Source organism: Nomascus leucogenys, chromosome 3, assembly GCF_006542625.1.
Source record: "Nomascus leucogenys isolate Asia chromosome 3, Asia_NLE_v1, whole genome shotgun sequence".
Classification (NCBI taxonomy): Eukaryota; Metazoa; Chordata; class Mammalia; order Primates; family Hylobatidae; genus Nomascus; species Nomascus leucogenys.
Window position 1 is genome coordinate 30,583,536 of NC_044383.1, and position 22,539 is coordinate 30,606,074.

General features: G+C 41.6%; 1 protein-coding gene across 5 annotated transcripts in view; it reads right to left on the reverse strand.

Moving 5' to 3' along the window:
- Nucleotides 1–22,539, reverse strand: part of CNNM2 (cyclin and CBS domain divalent metal cation transport mediator 2) — a 168,861-nt gene that overhangs the window by 30,488 nt on the left and 115,834 nt on the right. The window contains exon 2 of one of the 5 annotated variants that reach the window (XR_004028796.1): nucleotides 20,447–20,541. The exons of the other annotated variants lie outside the window; for them this stretch is intronic. The gene's annotated coding sequence lies outside the window, so the exon portion shown is untranslated. The remainder of the gene's footprint in view (nucleotides 1–20,446; nucleotides 20,542–22,539) is intronic. 5 annotated transcript variants of the gene reach the window in all.

Below are 22,539 nucleotides of genomic sequence, written 5' to 3' on the forward strand. Positions count from 1 at the left end.
TACACAATCCATTTGTTGTATAAGACAGAACAATGGATTTTTAAAAATTCTTACTTTGGAATAATTTTAGATTTACAGAAAAGTTGCAAAGAGTACAGAGAGTTCCTATAAACCCTTCACCCGGTTTCCCCCATTGTTAACATTTTACACTACCATGATGTATTTGTCAAAACTAAGAAATTGACATTGGTACATTACTATTAAGTAAACTCCAGACTTTACTTGGATTTCGCTGATTATTTCTATAACATCCTCTTTGTTTTGTTGCCTGGTTCAGGGCACTACACCACATTTAGTTGTCATGTCTCTTTAGTCTCCTCTGGTCTGTGATGGTTTTTCGGTCTTTGCTTTTTATGACATTGACAATATTGAAGGGTACTGGTCAGGCCTCCTGCAGAATGTCCCCCGATTTGAGCTTGTCTGATGTTTCACCCATGAGTATTCTGGGTTATAGGTTTTCTAGTTACATCACATCAGTGGTTATATGACATCACTGCTGACATTCACCTTTTTCATCACTTGGTTAAGGCTGTGTTTCCCAGGTTTCTCCATTAGAAAGTTACCCATTTTTCCCTTTCCTTAATTCTATTATTTGAAAACAAGTCACTAAGTCTAGCCCACCCATACAAGGGTGGGAGTTAAGCTCTACTTCCTGGAATATGGGAGTATCTACATATATTATTTGGAAGGGGGAGTATCTGCATATATTATTCAGTATTCTTCTGTAAAGATTTCGGACCAAACAAAGTTAATATAAGAGTCCAAAGGTCTACTGGTATGGTTTCAGATTCTACATTGCAACTAACCTTTAAGAAATTACTATGTATGGAGTTTTGACATAATATCAAAGGAGAATACCCATCACTGTCCAAAAAAGCTGATATTCCTCCCTTTTCCAAATACATACCTGTGTGAGGCCAGATTCTCCTGACATAGTTCAACTAACACAGTATACTGCACAGACTGAATGCACAAGACTGAACCCAGCTGCCTTCCCTTTAGCTTGATTAGACATGCAAAAAGTAAAACAATGGCACTCTTCTACCATTTGTTTTAGAAAATATTTTTATTAATAACACTATATTAGCATGCAATGGATTACTGTCCTTTAAATCAACCAATGTTTTGAAGGTCTCTGTTTTAATTCAAATACAGTAAATATCAAAAGATAGAACCCACATAAATAAAAGGATCCTCAATCACTTTTAAGAGTTTCAAGGGGTCCTGAGACCAAAAAAAGTTTAACCCATTTATGTCACAGGTTGCAAAGTTTTTGTGAAAAATCAGACCTTGGTGATGACCTTAAGCAGTAGAATATAAATAACTCCCACAAGCTTAGCGTTCCAATAATGGAACACTAGGCATAAATAGGTTAAAGACTGCTGCTTTTGGGGATGGATTGCTTGAGACCAGGATGGCAAGGGAAGAACATGAGTCGAACAGTTCTGGATGTGAACTCCAGCAGGCCACTCATTAGCCATTACTAGCAGAAGACCATGAGCAAACATAACTTTTCTGAGCTTCAGTCTCCTTATCTTTAAAGCCAGCCTCATAATTGCTACTGCAATAGGGTTGTTGTGAAGATCAGAGATAATGCTGGTACCCAGCAAAGACACTGCCTGGAATCGGCTGGGTGATCACTAAGTGGTAATGCTCGTTATTTTATTAATGTTTTTCCTAAATTCTAAGGCACCATCAACTTATTACCAGTTTAGAGGGAAAAAACCCCACTATATTATTAAATGTACACAGTGATTAGAAGATGCACCTCAGGCAAGGCACAATGGCTCACGCCTGTAATCCCAGCATTTTGGGAGGCCAAGGCAGGAGGATCGCTTGAGGCCAGGAGTTTGGGACCAGCCTGGGCAACATAGTAAGAACTCATCTCTATAAAAAAAAGTAAAAAAGATGCATTTCAATCTCAAAGACCTTTTAAAATAGTAATAGCATCTCTCAAACAACAATATTGGTTTTCCCAATCCAAAGCATGTGAAGTATCTAAAACATATCCATAAATGAAGCCAAAGTAGGCATTATCCGGAAACTCCACAATCAGCTAATTTTTGTATAATTTTTGTTTAATGACAGTGTTTTCTTGGTGGTGGTGGGGGGGGACGGACAGGGTGCAAGAGCTTTAAATAAAGTTTAGTTAACACTTTAAGTTGGGTAAGTTCACCCAGATACAACCAGCCACATTAAAAATATTCTAAGGGCTGCATCTGATCAAGTTCCCAGCACTTACACAGACACTGGCTCTGGTCCTGCGGATCTGTTGGCCCTTTCTTAACTTGGCAGTCTAAGTCAGCTTCTGCTCTGCCTCAGACCCCCTTCTAGGCAGCCATGTCTACAAGCCTAGAAGTTTAGATTGTTAGACAATTAGGCGTCCTACAGTTTTCATCCCTAGCATGCTCACACTCAAAGAATGAAAATATTTTGAGCAGAGGAGACGAGGAGGGAAACTTATCAGCAATGGATATAAACACTGCATCAGGTCAAGTCAATTCTCATCTCATCCACTTGGTCCGGTACGTTTTTCACATCTGCTTTCCCAAGGACCCAACATAAGCAGTTAAAAATTCTTGGTGACTGCTGTCTGTCGAAAGTTAAATTCTTTTGCTATTCCCAGCTTGTGATCATTTAAAAGGAATTTTCCAAAGCAAGGTCTAATATTAGACTCAAAATGAAGTTTCCATTCCACTGAGGCGCTATTCTTACCAAAGTAACTACCGTATAATCAGATTGTCTTGGAGCAACTCGTTTAAATGCAGATGGACATACTTGAAATACCAGCTCAATAGCACCGACAGATTTGGCTGGAAAGGGCCTTACTCTAGGAGAAATTATTTCTGTGAATTAGGCTTCTTAGACTGAAAATTAAGTTTTCCTTCAAGTTCACTTGTTTCAAGGCTAAAACTTCTGCATCTGTCCCAGGGCCACATTCTTTTAACTTTTGAATTCCTGGTGAAAAGTCCTGTTTTCTGAAACTTCTTCCCTGTGCACAGTACAAAGGAAAAACAATGACACCTCTCTCCTTCACTCAGGCTTTTGGAGAACAGTGACTCCATACACCTTCTCACTTAACCATTCACTGCAGGGACTTTAGTCCTTGTCAAGGGATCAATCAAAAGGAAAATGTAAACAACTTTTTTTCTGTTTTTTGAGACAGGGTCTCACTCCCTGGCTGGAGTGCAGTGGCATGATCGTAGCTCACTGCAGCCTTGAACTCCTGGGCTCAAGTGATCCTCCCACCTCAGTCTCCTGAGTAGCTAGGACTATAGGTGTGCACCACCATGCCCAACTAATTTTTAAATTTTTTGTTGAGACAGGGTCTCGCTATATTGCTCAGGCTGGTCTGGAACTCCTGGCCTCAAGTGATCCACATGGGCCTCCCAAATAAACAACTTTTCAATACATAAATTTTCAAAACCGAGCTCAAATAGGACCTTTCTTAACCTGAGCATTGGAAAAATTAAGTCAGGACTGAAAGCAGAAAAGCGACTCTGGGAAAACGAATAGAAGAATAAACCCAAAACTTAAAAAGACGATAAACTGATGGATTCTTTACTTCCAACGAGAAGAATGAAAATATAGCAGTCGGCAAAATATTTAATCACAGATATTAAACACTAAAACTTTTAAATATGCATAGACTAAATAAACTTTATAAACTGCATATAGATCAAATAAAGCATAAATTGTTGTCACGATCAGGGCTTGCGAGAGGGCCCTTTCTTGCGAGCTGTAAGAGATCTTGCTGTACACCAGGCAGTTTGAGCTGTTCTGGTATTTAAATACCTAGCCCTTGTCCTCCTTTTCTGGTCCTAAGGGAATCTAAACAGGCCTGTTTTCAGAGTACAGGGCTTTACAAATACATCTCTCCTCAAATTCAGAATCCTAAGCAAGCTATTATGAACAGCCTAGATTGCCCATCTTTCTATAACCACTAGTGCTCAGGGCAGGGCAGTAGCACAGCTGAAATTACAAAAACCATGTCTGCACTGGGAGATGGACTAAGCAACTAAAATAATCTATACAAGGTAGAATTGGGATCAAATTTCTACCTCTGCCTGCTTCCACTGCTCCACAAATTAAAGTTCATTATTTGCATATTCTCTCTGAATTGGTAAACCAGCCCAGAATGGTAGTGGATTACCACATTTGCATCTTTTAACCACCTTATCACACTTCTAGGCTCAAATTTTAAATGACAGATACCATTTGTATTTTGATGGTAATAACTTTTTATTATGATTAAGCCAACAAGGACATCTGTAATGGCCAGACGAAAATATGGACTTGTTTGCTATCAGACAATGTTGATGTCAATGAAGTGAAATGGGACTAGGCAGACATTAAGGAAGAAAGTCGATGTAATGGATGTAGCGGAAGGGAATTAAGAACAACATGATATAGCTGGGCTAATAAAAAGTGACACAGAGTAGTCGAGAAGACCCAATAATGCAAGCACAAGGCAAACTGAGCCTGTGGGGTCCTAAAATGCCACTCAAACAGCAGGAAGAAAACAGAGACCCCGTCATGAGAAACTCAAGCCAAACATCTTACATTCGCCATGACATCTGCGTTGCACAACTCCAGGGGGCACCGTTAGCACGGAATGCAATGCTTCATGTTTCCCTGAAGTTGTGAGATGCTGCGGCCTCCTTACTAACCAAGGAGACAGCAAATGAAGCATCTGATATGCTTTTGTTTTTAAATTTCTGATCTACTAACATAAAATTATAATAATTCAATAAATAGGAATCAATAAAATTCCAAAGAGGGAGTTCTATAGAACTAGTGATAAAAGAAGCAAAAGCTCTCCAAGTCTAAATTTAGGTCCCATGTCACTAACAAAAAATGACATGATCTTTTAATGGCTATACTTAAGATCTCCAGAGGAAGCCAATTTGCATATTGGCAGTCAAGGAAGTCAATACACTTTAAATATAATTACAATTGGATTTAGTCAGATTTACAAGTGAACAAACTGATCGAGTGAGAGAACGTATATGAACATAATATATAAGCCATAAAATCCAGGCTATGAATGAACTATGAACAATGAACTATAGTCGCACAAATTCCTTTGTTCCATAAGTATCTGCTGACTGCCTACTATGTGCCAGGCCCATACCACAAGGACCAAAATACAAGCGCTGGCTCTCAAGAGGCATTCGAGCAGGGGAGACAGACACTAGGGAAGCAGACTCTGGGAAAACTAATAGAAGAATAAACCTTGAAGTGAAAAGGCATGTCGGGTCATGTTCTAGTGCTGTGGAGAACACAACAGTAGGGGTGGGATGACATTTAACACAGGATGGCCAGGGAAAGGCCCGGCAGCAGGTGGGAGGAGAATAGCCCTGGGAAAGGGCTGAGGTGGGGAAACCCAATCGAGAAGTTACCAGTAAGCCAAGCCAGGGAGGATGGTGGCTTGGGCCCAGGAGCAATGGTGCAGGTGATGAGAAGTACCTGCATTCTGGATAGACAGTGTTTTAGAAAGAGCCAGCAGGATTTGCTGATAGACTGGATAGGGGGTGGAGGAGAATGAGAGAGTCAGGCTGACTTGCTTTTTGGCCTGAGCAATGAGAGGAACAGAGCTGCCGCTCCCAGTGGAGGACAGTGCATGGCATCAGTCTAGTAAGGCAGAAGTCAGCTCAGTTTTGGACAAGTTTGACATCCTAGTGGAAATGTCAGATGCATGAGTCCAGAATTCAAGAGAGAAAGACACACATGTAAGCTACAGATAAAAACTGAGCAAGTACAGATGGTAGCAGAGCCAGAAACCCACTGAGATCACCTAGGCCGTGGATGGTGAAAAGAGCCAGCGCTAAGCGTGGGGGTGCCCAAGTTTCCTGGGTCAGGAGGCTGAGATAGAACCAAAGAGAGACTTGAGAAAGAGTGACCAGCAGCAAGGGGAGGGGAGAATAAAGGCAATGGGTGTTTTGGAAGCCACATTAAAAAACAAAAAATAAAAACTGTCCCAAAGAGCAGACAGCAGTCAAAAGTATCAAATGCAGCCGAAAGGTCATGAAAGGTGATTTTGGCGACAGAAGATGCTGGAGATAAAGACTGTGGTGGAGGAAGGGCCTGAGGGCCACAGTGTAAGTGACATGCTGAAGACCCTAGAGTCTGGCCAGTGTGCTTTCCCCTCGAGCCCTTTCTGCTTCTAACAGGGAGGCCCGAACTGGCCTGCTTCTGCCAAGTAGCCTTGACCATAGAGAAAAGACCTGTCATTAGGACAGTTTGGCTGTTCTCTTCAAAATAACACCTCCCTTTTTGAGTCCCTAGATCTGAACATGACACCATTAGATTTCCAATCACCCAGGCTTTAAAACCCTGAAATCTTTGTCTTTTCTCTTTTTCTTCTTTTTCAGTGAAGAATGAATGAATGAATAGGTACACACACACAGCTGCGTAAGTTTCACAGCTCAGTGAAACCTAACATTTGTGTATACCTGGAAAACTACCACCGGGAAGAGCTGGTGGGAGTCAGGGTGTTGACAACAGCTACAGGGGTGGGTGAGGCAGAAGATGGGGCTGGAGACAGGAGCGGGGAATAGGTAATGCGGTGATAAGAGGAGGGGCTAAGTAGGTTCAGCAGACTTCAGGTTCCAAGGGGAACACCCTCCATGTGGCCCCTTCGGTAGGGCTCCCTTTCCTGCCCCTTCCCTTTGTTGACAGCAGGTCCCTTAAGGATAGACAGATCACACGCTGGTCCAGCAACAGGGCATGTCATGATAACTGGGGGGCAGCACAACTTCAGAATAAGAGAAGCAATTCTCCTCCCGTATTTAGCTATATCTGGAATCTTAGTTCAGGTCTGGATCTTGTATTTTACAAGAGGCAAACTGAGGGGAAATGCTGTACGACATACAAACTATGTCACAGGAGGAACATTACATAAGTCAGAGACGTTTAGATGGAAGAGACATCTGGACAGGGATGAGGTTGACAGCAGCCTTCAAATATGTGAAATCAGTCAGCTCCATGCCTCCTCACCCCACAGCTTGTTATCTGCACACCTGTAGCTCTGTGCTACAACATGGTCTCCCTGATTAGGCCATCAGCTCCAGATCAACTCAGGATCCACCTTTGTGTCAGCCCCTGCCAAGTCTAGCCAATGGCCAACATTCCTGTTTCTTCTCTACTCCTCCATTCACAAAGGAAGACTTACTCACTATAACATAACCACAGCATTCCATCACGCACGCACAGTGCTCACTTCCCACCAGCTACTGAATTAAGGAGAAAATGTTCCTAGGGCAGGGCTCAAAGGCATCACCACGCTGCAACCTCCACTCTCCCCTTCTTAATCTTCGTCCGCCCAGACTTGACTTTTCACAGTCAGGTCCTCCATGGCTCTACTTGCCCCTTCCTCTGCTTGAGCCCTTTTAATCCTTTTTTTTTTTACCTTGCTCTTAATTCCATGCATAATATCACCCATACCAGGAAGCCTGTTCTATTCCCAAAGGTAGAAATTATCTTTTATATTTTTGAGCTCCTATAATGTCATCTGAATTCCTCTTAAGGCATCTGTCTTTTTTGGTTTTTGAGATGGAGTCTCACTCTGTTAAGCAGGCTGAAGTGCGGTGGTGCAATCTCGGCTCATTACAACCTCTACCTCCCAGGTTCAAGTGATTCTCCTGCCTCAGCCTCCCAAGTAGCTGAGATTACAGGTGTGCACCACCACGCCTGGCTAATTTTTGTATTTTTAGTAGAGACAGGGTTTCACCATGTTGGCTAGGCTGGTCTTGAACTCCCGACCTCAGGTGATCCACCCTTCTTGGCCTCCCAGAGGTGCTAGGATTACAGGCATGAGCCACTGCCATCTGGCCACATCTCTTTCTTATACTAAGTTTGTGATCTTTTCCCTGCTAGACTGGAAGCTCCTTGTTTCTCATCTTTCTCCCAGAACACCTAGCTTGATGCCACCCTCTACAAAGAGCATTTAGGACGGGGTCAGCCCTCATAGAGCCCCAGCCCCTCACTCACTGCCCTAACACACACAACCCACTGGGGCTGCCCTGCCACAGCCACACCGTACCCAGGCTAAGGGAGTGCCTGGGACTCTATACCCACATTACTCTTAATAGTATTTTAGATAGGTCCTTTCCCTATCCATTTCCCTCTCAATTCAACACCCGCAAAACCCAAAGAAAAATAAACCCTGAATTACAAGCCACATAACACACACTCAGATTTTTGTAATGAATACATGGATGAATGCTGATATGTGCCTTGCAAGTCTTCTGACCACTGTGGCGATCAACCTAGTATTAGAGGCCAGGCGCAATGGGTCACACCTGAAATCCCAGCACTTTGGGAGGCCGAGGCGGGCAGATCACCTCAGGTCAGGAGTTCGAGACCAACTTGGCCAACAGGGCGAAACCCCGTCTCTACTAAAAATACAAAAATTAGCTGGGCGTGGTGGTGCACTCCTGTAGTCCCAGCTACTCGGGAGGCTGAGGCAGGACTGAACCTGGGAGGTGGAGGCTGCAATGAGCTGAGATCACGCCATGCATTCCAGCCTGGCTGACAGAGTGAGACTCCATCTCAAAAAAAAAAGCAAAAAAAATTTAGTATTAGAACACGAGCTATAATCAAACCTGCTTAAGGAGAAGCAATACAATTTCATTTAGGAAACTATCACCTAGCTATTTCTGTACTGTTGAAAGCTAAAATAAAAATAAAAACAAACTGTGTGTATCTTTTTTTTAAGTACTTATTTTACCTTACCATCCCCACCAGAGCTAAGTGCATTTTTTCCAATTGAATTTTCCCACCATAAAATACACCAGAAAAATGTGACACAGATCTTAAAATAGTCCTATATAAACAATACATGAGTGTATATATAGAAGCATTTGCTGTATATAGAAGCCACTGGTTTTAAATGATAACTGTTGCTATTCTGGGAGACAAAAGCCCCCTTTTACTACTTCCAAAAATTCCAAAGTCTGACCCATAAGTGGCCGGCCCAGACCTCCCTAGCAGGACAGTTCCTTCAGTCCAGCCATGAACATCCTCACTTCTGGTTAGGCCTGAACTAATGCGTCTGCCAGTGAGGCTGACTGGTGGAATATGGAATCATGGTTTCTTTAAAAAAAATCTAACATTTTTTGGTGAGGGTAGAGGTTTATTTGATACAGGGCCCTCTCCTGGACAGGACCCTGAATTTATCTATTAGTGTAAATGACAGTATTGCTGCTGCTCTTTGGCCACTTGAACAACTCTGACAGTAGGGAGGTAGCACTCACTGAGGTGGTCAACCTCTAAAAGACTTTGTTTAAAACCAGGAGAAGCAAAGTAGACAAGTCCTCTCCATTAGTGGCTAAACAGTCTTGGCACAGTGCATGCAGCAGCCAGGAGTGTTATTTTAAAATTGACTGGTTGAATTTCACTTCTCTGTAAAAATCTCCATGCAGCAAGACCAGAAATATTATACATTGAGAAAAACTAATCCAGGTGGTTCCCAGATTTTACAGTTTTATCAATGGAGATTTGGGAAAGGTATGGTTACCCTCAAGGACATCAACATTTACATGTTAGGAAAGTTTCTGAAATACACAAGACTGTACGCTAGGCACGGTGACTCAACGCCTGTAATCCCTGCACTTTGGGAGGCTAAGGTGGGCAAATGGCTTGAGGTCAGGAGTTCGAGACCAGGCTGGCTAACATGGTGAAACCCCGCCTCTACTAAAAAATACAAAAATTAGCTGGGTATAGTGGTACACGCCTGTAATCCCAGCTACTCGGGAGGATGAGGCAGGAGAATCGCTTGAACCCAAGAGGTGGAGGTTGCAGTGAGCCAAGATTGCACCACTGCACTCCAGCCTGGGTGACAAAACTAAGATCTGTTTAAAAAAAAAAAAAAAAAAAAAAAACTGTAGATACCTGCCTGACACACTATAGGCATGCAGATATTTACTGAATGAGTGAATCCACAAATCACATTTAAACCTTTTGAACATATTTTCAATGTATACAACTTTCTGAGCTAAAAGATATTTTATATTTGTCCTAAAACTACCTTCTCCACATTTTTAGAGGTTTCCTTTGTACTTTATGTTTATGTCTGGCATTATTTTTTGAGGCTATGCTATCTATCTTCTCTAAGTCATCATTACAGAGAGAAGACTCCATCTTCTTATACTATACCCAATATTTCATTTAATAATTTGACCCTGATTTTTACAAAACCTTTTTATATTCAACACTATACTTAACTGTCACCATCAATTTTCCCATCGTATGCTTTATTCCACTCAAATACATATTGAGTAGCCAGACATGGTGGTCGTGGTGGTGTGCCTCCATAGTCCCAGCTACTTGGGAAGCTGAGGCTAGAAGATTACTTGAGCCCATAAGTGAGTCTGGCCTGGGTAACACAGTGAGGCCCCCCTCTCTATGAAAATGTATTACATATAAAAATAAAATATATATACTTATTATATAATACTATATAATATATACAATTCCCAGCACAGGGCTAAATATATATAGATGTCTACTTCTTTAATATGATTAAAAAGATCAATTAGGAAATGATTGTTCATATTATTTGAAAAATCCTTTGCTGTTACAAAATGGAACATTTTAATTTTGAAACAATTATATATTCACATGCAATTGTAAGAAACAACAGAAAGATCCTGTGGATTTTGCCCAAGATCTCATGTACTTTTATCCAGTTTCCCCCAATGGTAACATCTTGCAAAACTACAGCACAGAGTCACAACCAGGATATGAGCACTGACAGAGCCACAGTATAGGACACTTCTACCACCACAATGACCTTCCTATTTCCCTTTTATAGCCATACCCACAAACTAATCATTTTAATACTTTCCTTGGTAAAATAAGACCTTAGTTTTCTATTGACAGTGGCCCTTATGCTTTAGTGTTTAAGTTTAAACAAATATTTAAAAAGCTCACTAAATGGTTATCAACAGAAAAACATTTTTCAGTCAACAAAAAATTGTTTTACATGCAACGTTTGAAAACCCAAGAGTGAGGTACAATCCTGACAAAGATTAGCCAACCATGCTTCCCTGGGTGAGGTACACAGCAGGTAGTTATATAATTAAGAGAGAAACGGTCTTTGGAGAGTGTAGCAGAGACCCCAGCCTCAATTTGATAAAAGTCTGCAGAGGCACATCTGTGGCAGGATGATTTTCCAGGCAGCTCCTCTTTGGCTTCTCCCAAAGTGTTTATGAATTTAACAGTCCCTGGTAATTCAATTAAATACTAATCTAGGTGCTGTTGTGAAGGGATTTTGCAGATGCAAATGAAGTCCCATTAGGGACTTCATGGGTTGACTTTAAGGGAGATCACTCTTGGTAGACCTGACTTAATCAGTTGGAAGGCCTTAAAAGCAGGGCCTTAAGACTTTCTGAAGGAGAGAAGAAATTCCTCCCATAGAAAACAACTTCAGACTGTGCCTGTGGGATTCCAGCCTGCTTGTGATCTTCTCTTCCTAATGACCTGTCCTATCAATTTGGGCTTTCTTAAACAACCTCCACAATACATAAGCTAGATTCTTATAATAAATCCCTTGATGAAAGAGTGTGTGTGTGTATGTGTGTGTGTATGTGTGTGTGTGTGTGTGTGTGTGTGTGTGTGAGAGAGATCTTCTCTTCCTAATGACCTGTCCTATCAATTTGGGCTTTCTTAAACAACCTCCACAATACATAAGCTAGATTCTTATAATAAATCCCTTGATGAAAGAGTGTGTGTGTGTGTGTGTGTGTGTGTGTGTGTGTGTGTGTATCCTATTGGTTTTGTTTCTCTGGTTGGATCCTGGCTGATAGACTCAGGATCCACACCACAAAGGGATTAATAGAAAGCAGAAAGCAGAAGGAAAACTAGGATTAAACTAAGTTCTCATTTCCCAAAGCCAAGACAACAAACGACTGATGTGTACAGGAAGACAAACTAATGTGTGTGCGCTATGCCAGATAATCCCATCCATGAACTTCCTGGTGACAACAGCAGACATAGAAAGTAAAGTAACCCTCTGAAACAAAAACACTTAAACTGTTTAAAAGACAAGAAGCCAAGTCATTTACTTCTATCCATCCAAGAGGATGGTACTATCAAAGACAGCCCTCCAGCCCTCTCCCCTAAGTTAGGATTCCAGGCAATAAACAAACAATAGATGGTCTCACATTCCCACCACCACCCACTCCTTTTCTCTTTCGCTTGTTCTTCAGTCTTGCTGCCAGATACTTTAGCCAGAAACCCAAAGTGAGGCAATTAATAGAAAATTCCAGTCATTATGTGACTTACTTAATGGCCCATCCAAATGACTTGTGAGAAAATCTCATGAACCAACAGAATAGAGACTGAAGAGTTTTTTCCATTATTTCTCTCTCTCAGAGTATTTAAAGATTCGGATTTTCCCATCTTTTGGGGAAATATTTTCTTATAAATAGTGAGGCATGCTGGGCATCTCCACTTCATCTTTTTTGGTGGTCTGTAACACTCACTGTACACTCATTGGAATGTTTTCCTAGTAAGTGATGGGCAATGGAAAACATGGCTAAGACAAAAGATGGCTTTCAGGCTGAGATGATGGGAACCTTCTCATGTTCCCCAAGAGACAGGTAGTTCTTCTATAGAACTAAGGGGTTTATTTTAGAACCAATGAGACTATTTCTGTCTTTCCTTTAGGCCTGCAGCGTTTATAAGAATGATAAATGAGGACTGACTAGACTACTTAGTAGTCCGTTTAGTAGTAGTCCAATATATCCAATAATAGTAGGAGTTATTCTTTATTTTTCGAGACACAGTCCCACTGTGTTGCCCAGACTGGTCTCGAATTCCTGGACTCAAGTGATCCTTCCACCTCAGCCTCCCAAAGTGCTGGGATTATAGACATGAGCCACCATGCCCAGCCAATAGTAGGAGATTTTTTAAAAGAGATCTATACTTCTGCTGCTAAGCCCAAATGTTAGGGCTTTGGTTTTATGATTTACTCTTCTGTTCCATTATTAGGTTTTAGTTTTTAGACCAATAATTATTTAGAAACTTTGTTTTATAGTCCAAACTTATTGATTTCAACTAAACTAATTTCTTGGCTGATTTCTACAACACAAGTAGACAAGATCAGTAATTATACAAAAGTCATACATAAAAATGTGGTCCTGTTGTCACAGTCACTGAACAAAAATTACCTAAGCCCAGACAATGTGCTAAATAACACTGCAGATCAAACCACACCATACATTTGCTGCAGTCACAGGCGTTTTAAGGAGAGGAATGAGGTCGGTTTTTAAACCTGCTTGAAGGGGAAAGTAATGTTTTTTTGTTTTTTGTTTTTTTTTTTTTAAAAAAAAAGACAGACCTTAACCCCTTTTCTCACTCAAGTCTCCTCTTTTTAGGAAGTCCTTCCTGATGACCTCAATTTGGAATGAGGTAGAATTGCTATTATATATTATTATACAGTTAATAGTAAACATATATTACATAGTTAATAATTATGTGATATAAGGGAAAAGAGCTATCAAAATTATCCCCCCCTCAAAAAAATCTCTGGATATTAGAAGGAAAATTAATCATCTAGATAAATTCTTATCCAATGTATTAGTTATCTCCTGTAAATTTTGTGCATATGATAAACTTCAAAAAAAACAAAAGGGTGAAAATATTTCAAGGTCTTCCTCATTGTCCTAAAATCCTAGCATTTTACTTTTGCTTCCTGTCCCCAGAAACTTCAAGCACTTCATCTTCATTATAGAGGAGAAAAAAGATGCAAACAACTTTAAAACCCAGTGTTCTCTATTATAGATTCCTTCATAATTCCTACTCACCATTCCCATGATCTACTTTCCCCCAATAGCTCTTAAAAATGTGTAGAAGGGCTGGGCGCGGTGGCTCACGCCTGTAATCCCAGCACTTTGGGAGGCCGAGGCAGGTGGATCACAAGGTCAGGAGTTCGAGACCAGCCTGGCCAACATGGTGAAACCCCCATTTCTACCAACCAAAAACAGGATTCTAGGGTAGAATTTGTGTTTATGGCTTTCCTTACTCATCCCTCCTTTAATTTGTAGAGACGGATGTATTTCAAGAGAGGAAATTTTTTGCAACGTTTTCACAATTGTTTGTACATGTTTTTTCTTCACCAGAAGCTTTTTAAAAAAACTTTAGATTGGCCATGCACGGTGGCTCACGCCTATTTGTAATCCCAGCACTTTGGGAGGCCAAGGCGGGCAGATCAGGAGGTCTGGAGATCGAGACTGTCCTGGATAACACAGTGAAACCCCGTCTCTACTAAAAATACAAAAAATTAGGCAGGCGTGGTGGTAGGTGCCTGTAGTCCCAGCTACTCGGGAGGCTGAGGCAGGAGAATTGCTTGAACCTGAGAGGCGGAGGTTGCAGTGAACTGAGATCATGCCATTGTACTCTAGCCTGGGTGACAGAGCAAGACTCTATCTCAAAAAAATAAAAATAAAAATAAAATAAATTTTAAAAATGTATAGAAGACAAAAATCAGTTTTTCTATTTTTCTTTTTTTTTTTTGGACAGGGTCTTACTCTGTCACTCAGGCTAGAGTGCAGTGGCACAATCATGGCTCACTACAACCTCCACCTCCCGGGTTCATGTGATTCTCCTGCCTCAGCCTCACAAGTAGCTGGGATTACAGGCATGTGTAGCCACATCTGGCTAATTTTTGTATCTTTTGTAGTGATGGGGTTTCACCATGTTGCCCAGGCTGGTCTCAAACTCTGGAGCTCAAGCAATCCATCCACCTCAGCCTCCCAAAATGTTGGGATTACAGATGTAAGCCACCACACTCAGCTAAGTTTTTATATTTCTATAAGAAAAAAGTCACCACCGGCCGGGCGCAGTGGCTCAAGCTTGTAATCCCAGCACTTTGGGAGGCCGAGGCAGGCAGATCACGAGGTCACGAGATCGAGACCACGGTGAAACCTCATCTCTACTAAAAATACAAAAAATTAGCCGGGCGTGGTGGCGGGCGCCTGTAGTCCCAGCTACTTGGAGAGGCTGAGGCAGGAGAATGGCATGAACCTGGGAGGCGGAGCTTGCAGTGAGCAGAGATTGCGCCACTGCACTCCAGCCTGGGCGACAGAGCAAGACTCCATCTCAAAAAAAAAAAAAAAAAAAGAAAAAAGTCACCACCTAAACATCCACGATAAAGCCCCATTAAGTAAATTCTACAATATCCACACTAGAATGCTATGTAGCTAGCGTGGATATAGTAGGATTCTATCAGCAATAGAATTCTATGCAGCTATTTAAAAAAAAAAAAAAAAAGTTAGAGCTGCATCAATTGTTACGAAAAGCTACTCTAAAAAGCCCTGTAGAATATTATAGTATGTTCCCATTTGTATTCATTGTAATTAATTGCATTAATCATAACTATATATAGAAAACTCTAGAAACCAATGTTAACAGTGGCATTCTGGATGAAATTTGTAGTACTGTTACAAATTTGCATTCTACAGGGTAATTCTTTTTTTCTTTTTGAGACGGAGTCTTGCTGTGTCCCCCAGGTTGGAGTGCAGTGGGGTGATCTCGGCTCACTGCAACCCCCATCTCCCAGGTTCAAGCGATTCTCCTGCCTCAGCCTCCTGGGTAGCTGGAATTACAGATGTGCACCATCGCACCCGGCTACTTTTTGTCTTTTTTAGTAGAGATGGGGTTTCACCATGTTGGCCAGGCTGGTCTTGAACTCCTGACCTCAGGTGATCCACCCTCCTCGGCCTCCCAAAGTGCTGGGATTACAAGCATGAGTCACCGTACCCGGCCCCTAATGTATATATTTCTAACAAGAGAAAATGTGTATTTCAACCAGGGATCAAGGAGAATAGGGTCCTCTGTCAGTGTTGGACACCTCTAAAGAGCCACTTCCAACCCTCTAGGCCCCAATGCTCACTCCCTCTACTGCCGCAGTGACTAGTTCACGCAGGCTTGCAGTGGCTTCACGCTTGTGCATCAGTGCAAGTAGACACTGCCTCATTGCTAATGCTCAATATTTCATTTCCTGCGTTAGGATTTCTCTTGAAACTTATTCTGCAGTTATGCATATGCAAACAAGAGGGAGAAATCAATGGGATAAATCCCCTCACTCCCCCATTTTGTACTTAAGCAGACAGTTCTGAGAGCATTCCATTCCATAGGTTCCTAAAAAGGTTCTAGTGGGATTGAACACCTGCTGCCTAGGCACTATCAGATCCTTAAATTTTCTTTCCCTCCTTCTCATTTCACTTTCCTTGTCTTGAACTCCTGCTTCCTGGGACTGCACTCCATATAAACTTCCCTGCATGCAAATCTTTCTACCAGGCTGATGTTCAGGCTAAGACATCAGGTGAGTGGAAAGTTTTTCCACCAGCCACTTTTTGGTTTCACACATTTCATGCTCTTCTACTTGCAGATTCCAGTGCCAGATGTGTTAGAACACACTCCTATCTCAATACAATGCTGGTCTTGTACCTTTGAGTGACATCCACATTGTTGAATATCATTTGTGCAGTGAGATGGCCACCAATAACTATACATCAAAGTGAATGCAACCACAGAGATATATCCTAGTAAACTCAAATGAAGTATACTCCCAAAGTATATCCACAGCTTAACTTTCCCACAGCTGAATCCCAAAAATGCTTGGGACCACTCCAACATTGCCACACACAAGAGTAAGAGAGGGTAACTCAATGTGGAAAGAGTAATTTTGGCCCACTATAAACTTTCCGATTTTTCAAAATTTACAAACACACATAAACATGTAAAACTTGCTAGGGGTCTTCCCAGGGCCTTGGAAGCAGCCCATACATCTGAGCACTTAAGCTTTAGCTTCATTAGCTTTGTGGTAATATGCTTTTCATGATGCACTAATTGAGTAACTACAACAAAAGGAGCATAAAGCACAGACTGAAAACCCTAAAATCTACATACTCCACCATCCCAGTCTCATCTAAACCTCAGATACAAAAATATTCCATCTGTCCATCTGGTCCTCCTCCTCCTCTTGTCCAATAAGCATCTTAAGTTCAACAGGTCCAAAACTAAACCTATCATCTTCTTCACAAAACCTGTTTCCCTGCTTCTAATCCTCGTACTAATGTCATCTGTAAAGGTCAAATGTGAAACTGTGAAAGTCAACTTAGATGCCTCTTTTCCCTCTAGTTTCACCCGGCTATGACATATTGGTACCTAACATTGTGTTAGGTTCTAAATTTAAGACTGCCTCCTAAATATCGACTTCCCCCCCTGCTGAGAGGGAGCCTCACTCTGTTGCCCAGGCTGGAGTGCAGTGGCATGATCTCAGCTCACTGCAGCCTCCGCCTCCCAGGCTCAAGCAATTCTCCCATCTCACAAGTGGCTGGGACTACAGGCCTGCCACCACACCTGGCTAATTTTTGTATTTTTAGTACAGACGGGGTTTCATCGTGTCAGCCAGGCTGGTCTTGAACTCCTGACCTCAAGTGATCCACCTGCCTCGGCCTCCCAAAGTGCTGAAATTATAAGCGTGAGCCACCATGTCCAGCCAATATTGATTATTTCATAGTCTCCATCCCTATCACCAGTTCACCTAAATTCCAAGTCCTCATTACTTCTAATGTACCTAACTTTAATGTAATCTCCTCAAGGCCACCTCACTGATGCCATAGTAATCTTATTAAAGACCAAATCTGAACATGTTACTCCTCTGCTTAAAATTCTTCCAAAACTTCCCACTGCGTTTAAGAACATTTAAGTTCTTTGGGATGGCCTTCAAAGCCCTTCATGATGGGATCCTTCTCTAGCCACATCTCCCATAGTTTTGCTCATTCCATGCCAGAGCATACATTTTCCAATTCCCCAAAATAGATATGCTATTTCACTTTTCTCTTTGCCATAGGCACTGGCCTCCCCTTGGCTCCTTTACTCTTATTCTCCCTCAAATATTCAAGTATCATCTCATCTTGGAAGTCTTCCTAACCTCACCTAGACCAGCTGGGTTTGGTGCCTGTCACTGTTCCCATAAAGCCTTCATTGGCTCCATTAGGGCACTTATTACCCTGTATTAATAACTATCTCACTCTCCTCTGAGATTTTTTTTGTTTTGTTTTTTTGAGATGGAGTCTTGCTCTGTCTCCCAGGCTAGAGTGCAGTGGCGTGATCCTGGCTCACTGCAACCTCCACCTCCCAGGTTCAAGGGATTCTCCCGCCTCAGTCTCCCTAGTAGCTGGGGCTACAGGCACGTGCTGCCACGCCTGGCTAATTTTTTTTTTGTATTTTTAGTAGAGACGGGGTTTCATCGTGTTAGCCAGGCTGGTCTCGATCTTCTGACCTCGTGATCCACCCGCCTCAGCCTCCCGAAGTGCTAGGATTACAGGCGTGAGCCACTGTGCCCAGCTCCTCTGAATTTTTAGTCCTTTGTGAGACTATTGAAGGGAAGGGTTCTCTTTCACATCTAAAGCCTCAGAAACTAGCACAGTGCCTGGTAGATAATATATTTATTTATTTATTTTGAGATGGAGTTTTGCTCTGTCACCCAGGCTGGAGTGCAGTAGCACCATCTCAGCTCACTGCAACCTCTGCCACCTGGGTTCAAGCAAGTCTCCTCAGCCTCCCGAGTAGCTGGGATTACAGGTGCTGGCCATCACGCCCGGCTTTTTTTTTTTTAAGTAGAGATGGGGTTTCGCCATGTTGGTCAAGCTGGTCTTGAACTCCTAACCTCAGGTGATCCACCCACCTCGGCCTCCTAAAGTACTGGGATTACAGGTGTGAGTCACCACACCTGGCCAATACTTTTAATAAAGCTTAACTAAATAGCTCAAATTAATTTTAAGAAAATAGGAGTGGGGGCCGGGCATGGTGGCTCACACCTGTAATCCTAGCACTTTGGGAGGCCGAGGCGGGTGGATCACTTGAGGCCAGGAGTTCAAAACCAGCCTGGCCAACATGGTGAAATGTCTTTACTAAAAATACTAAAGTTAGCTGGGCATGGTGGCAAATGCCTATAATGCCAGCTACTTGGGAGACTGAGACACGACAATCGATTGAACCTGGGGTGCGGAGGTTGCAGTGAGCCGATATCACATCACTGTACTCCAGCCTGAGTGACAGAGCGAGACTGTCTCAAAAAAAAAAAAAAAAAAAGAAGAAGAAAATGAGAGGGATGAAGATTATGGCAGAAATGGTATTATCTCTGCAAGATCTTGTCATAAGAGGAGATTGTCTTTTTTTTCCTGGGACACAATGCAGTAAACAAGGCCAATCAGTGACTGCCAGTTGATTATAATTTTAGCAACCATTTCCCAGAGGAATGACCAACTGTTGTTACCTAATCTAAGGCCTTGTACATAAAAGACACTCATTTCCTATTTAATTGTACTGATTTTATTATTTTAACTCTTACTGGCACCAAATTCTAGAAAGGTTACAATAGAGTTTGTCCTCAGACGAAGCCCACTTGAAAAACAAGTAGAAATCAAACCCTGTGCTCCTTCCTGTTGTGCTTGAGAATGTCTTCAAGAATTTTCATTATCTTCTTATAAACACAAAACATGAATTCAGCCTGAAAACCGAGACTCTGATATTCAAATACAATGAGTTGTCAAGTAAAAAAAGGTAAGGGTTTACTGAATGACTAGATGAATAAATGAGTGAATGAATGGCCAAAAGAACTCAACATTCATTTGCTTCCGTAAAGAACCTTAGAAACAGACCGTCCTTTTGAGGGACCTGCTCCTTGGTAAAAATGACAAACTGTCTTAAGCTTTCTGTGAGTACACACTACAAATGCCTTATGGAACATCACTTCAGTTCCTGATACAATGTTCAGCAGATCTAGGCTGCTCTCGGTCACTGACCCCTCATCAAAAAAGGCACAGATTTTAAGAGCTCAAATATGTGACAGGACCCTAGGCATACTATCAGTGATTAAGAACTTAAACTCTAAAATTAGACAAGTATGGGTGTAGATGCTTTGACTCAGTTACATACTACCTGTGTGACTGAGAGCAAGTCATTTACCTTCTCATGGCCTCCCACTTTGACCATCTGTAAATGGAGATATATCCTATGTTTACTATAAAAATTGAAAAATCGAATGAAAAAACAATTTAAATAGTGTCTGGCACATAGTAAGTGCTCAATAAGTGATAATGATTATATTACTGATGAACTTTCTCATGGGTTAGGAAGCTAGAAATCATCTCAAATGTACATGCATAATACCTTTTAATATCCACAGAAACAGGATCTTGGGATTATTGGAATTATACAGCTATAAGTAGCTTCTTTCAAAATACAGATTGTAGGCTTCTATCAAAGACCATCATTTGTATCACCCGAGCATTCAATCCTATGTAGGCTTATTTTGCTTTAAAGTTCAATATAGCAACTCTACAAATTGTTTGCTCTGTTTCTCAAGACCAAAATTTTGCAGCTGGGTGCATCAAATGGGTTATGGAGATTGTCCTCCCTCCCCTCTCACCTCTAGAAGTAGTTGCTCCCGCTTACTGGATGAGGCAGTGGGGAGGGCGGCCCATGAAGGAAGCTTGTACAGCCACTGCCTTTGTCATATTTCCTCTGTGAAGAAACAGAAGACTTCAGTTCCTGGGATTGGTTAAGCTCTAGAATAGAGAACTAAGGAACTACTTTGTATTTTCCTAAGAATCTCATCTCTCTTTGTGCAGAGCGCCATTGCAGCCAAACTGTTACACATTCTTTCTGCAACTTTGTCAGGAAACTGGAATGATAATAAACACAGGTAGCTTGTAATACACAATAAATTGAAGGAAGTTGGCACAGAGCAGAGAAAGACTCAAAGACTGAGGGAATGAGAAGGGGAAAAGCCAATGAAAGAATAAATTATGTGCAATGGCCATACCAAACTTGACATTTTTAAAGGTATTGCAAATATTTCTATGTTTATGATTAGAGTTCATATGAGGTCAATATGGCCAGTCATGAATTCATTCAACAAGTATTTTTCCTGAGCACTCACTATATGCTAAGCACTGTACCATGCACCAGCGATTAAACTCAAACACATACAAGACTGATTTCCTTACTGTCAAGGAACTGGAAGTTGACCAAGGAAGACAGGCAAGGAAAATTACAACATGGTAGACTCTTCTCTTAACTGACCTCCATGTAACAATGTGCTAATGAACACACTCCATTCTCCCTGTAAAACACACTGACTGAGGCCCACAGCACACTGAATGCTTTTATCTAAAAGACTGCTATCTAGTACTCTGCATTCTAAATTCCCCTAGATTAAGTAGAATTTTTACTAAGAATTGGTTATTTCTGTTTCCAAACCTTTTCTTTTTTTCTTTTTCTTTTTTTTTTGGAGACAAGGTCTCACTCTGTCCCTAAGGCTAGAGTGCAGTGGCACTATCACGGCTCACTGCAACCTCGACCTCCCGGGCTCCAGCAATTCTCTCACCTCAGCCTCTTGAGTAGCTGAGACTACAGGTGTGTGCAACCATGCCCAGTTAAATTTTTGTATTTTTTGTAGAGACACAGTTCTGCCATGTTGCCCAGGCTGGTCTCAAACTCCTGAGCTCAAGTGATCCACCCGCCTTGGCCTCCCAAAGTGCTGGGATTACAGGCATGAGCCACCACTCCCAGACTCCAAAAATATTTATGACATTTGTACTTGATGCTGCAATTATGTAATTTAAGTATTATAAAAACTTAATAGAAAAGTTGTTTCTACAGATACTGTCTCAGTCCATTTTGTGCTACTACATCGCAATACCCAAGACTGGTTAATTTATGAAGAACAGATTTCTTACAGTTTGGAGGCTGGGAAGTGCAAGATTGAGGGGCCCACATCTGGCAAGGGCCTTCATGCTGTGTTATCCCATGGCAGAAGGGCAAGAGAGCAAGAGGGGACTGAACTTGCTTCTATAACAAGCCCATTCTCACAATAACTAACCTAACTCCATAATGACACCAATCCATTCATGAGGAACCTGATGACCCAATCACCTCTTATTAGACCCCCATATCTCCCAGTGTTTGCATTGGAGATTAAGTTTCGCCACATGAACTTTGTGAGACACATTCAACCCACAGCAAACATTATGATGAATCCTTCAGAAAGAATCAGTAAAAGCAGGTTGTTAAACAAAAAAATCCCTGCTATTGAATTAGGAGGGGGTAAGAGAAAACAAATCTGCACTTGTATTGCTTTGAAAATGCTTTGCATTGCTTGTTCCACTTGAAATGAAAACTCAGATTTAGAAAAGATTTGGATAACTTAGAGAAGATATATTACGGATGTGATTCATGCACAATTGTATGAACACCAATCAGTAAGCCCAACTCAAAGAAAATGCCTGGGTCCTACTTCAGAAGAATGGCAACATCATCTTCCAATGCTTGTTGAAATGTATTGATTCAGGCAAAGAACATTAACAGATGCTAAAACTATTAGGGGGAGAGGTTGATGGTGAAAATAATATTTGTGTGGTGCCAAAGTGTCACTCCACATATCATTGCTAATCCCAAAGAAGAAAGCTTATCTCTAGAACGGAGCCAACTTGGCTGGGCATGGTGGCTCACGCCTGTAAT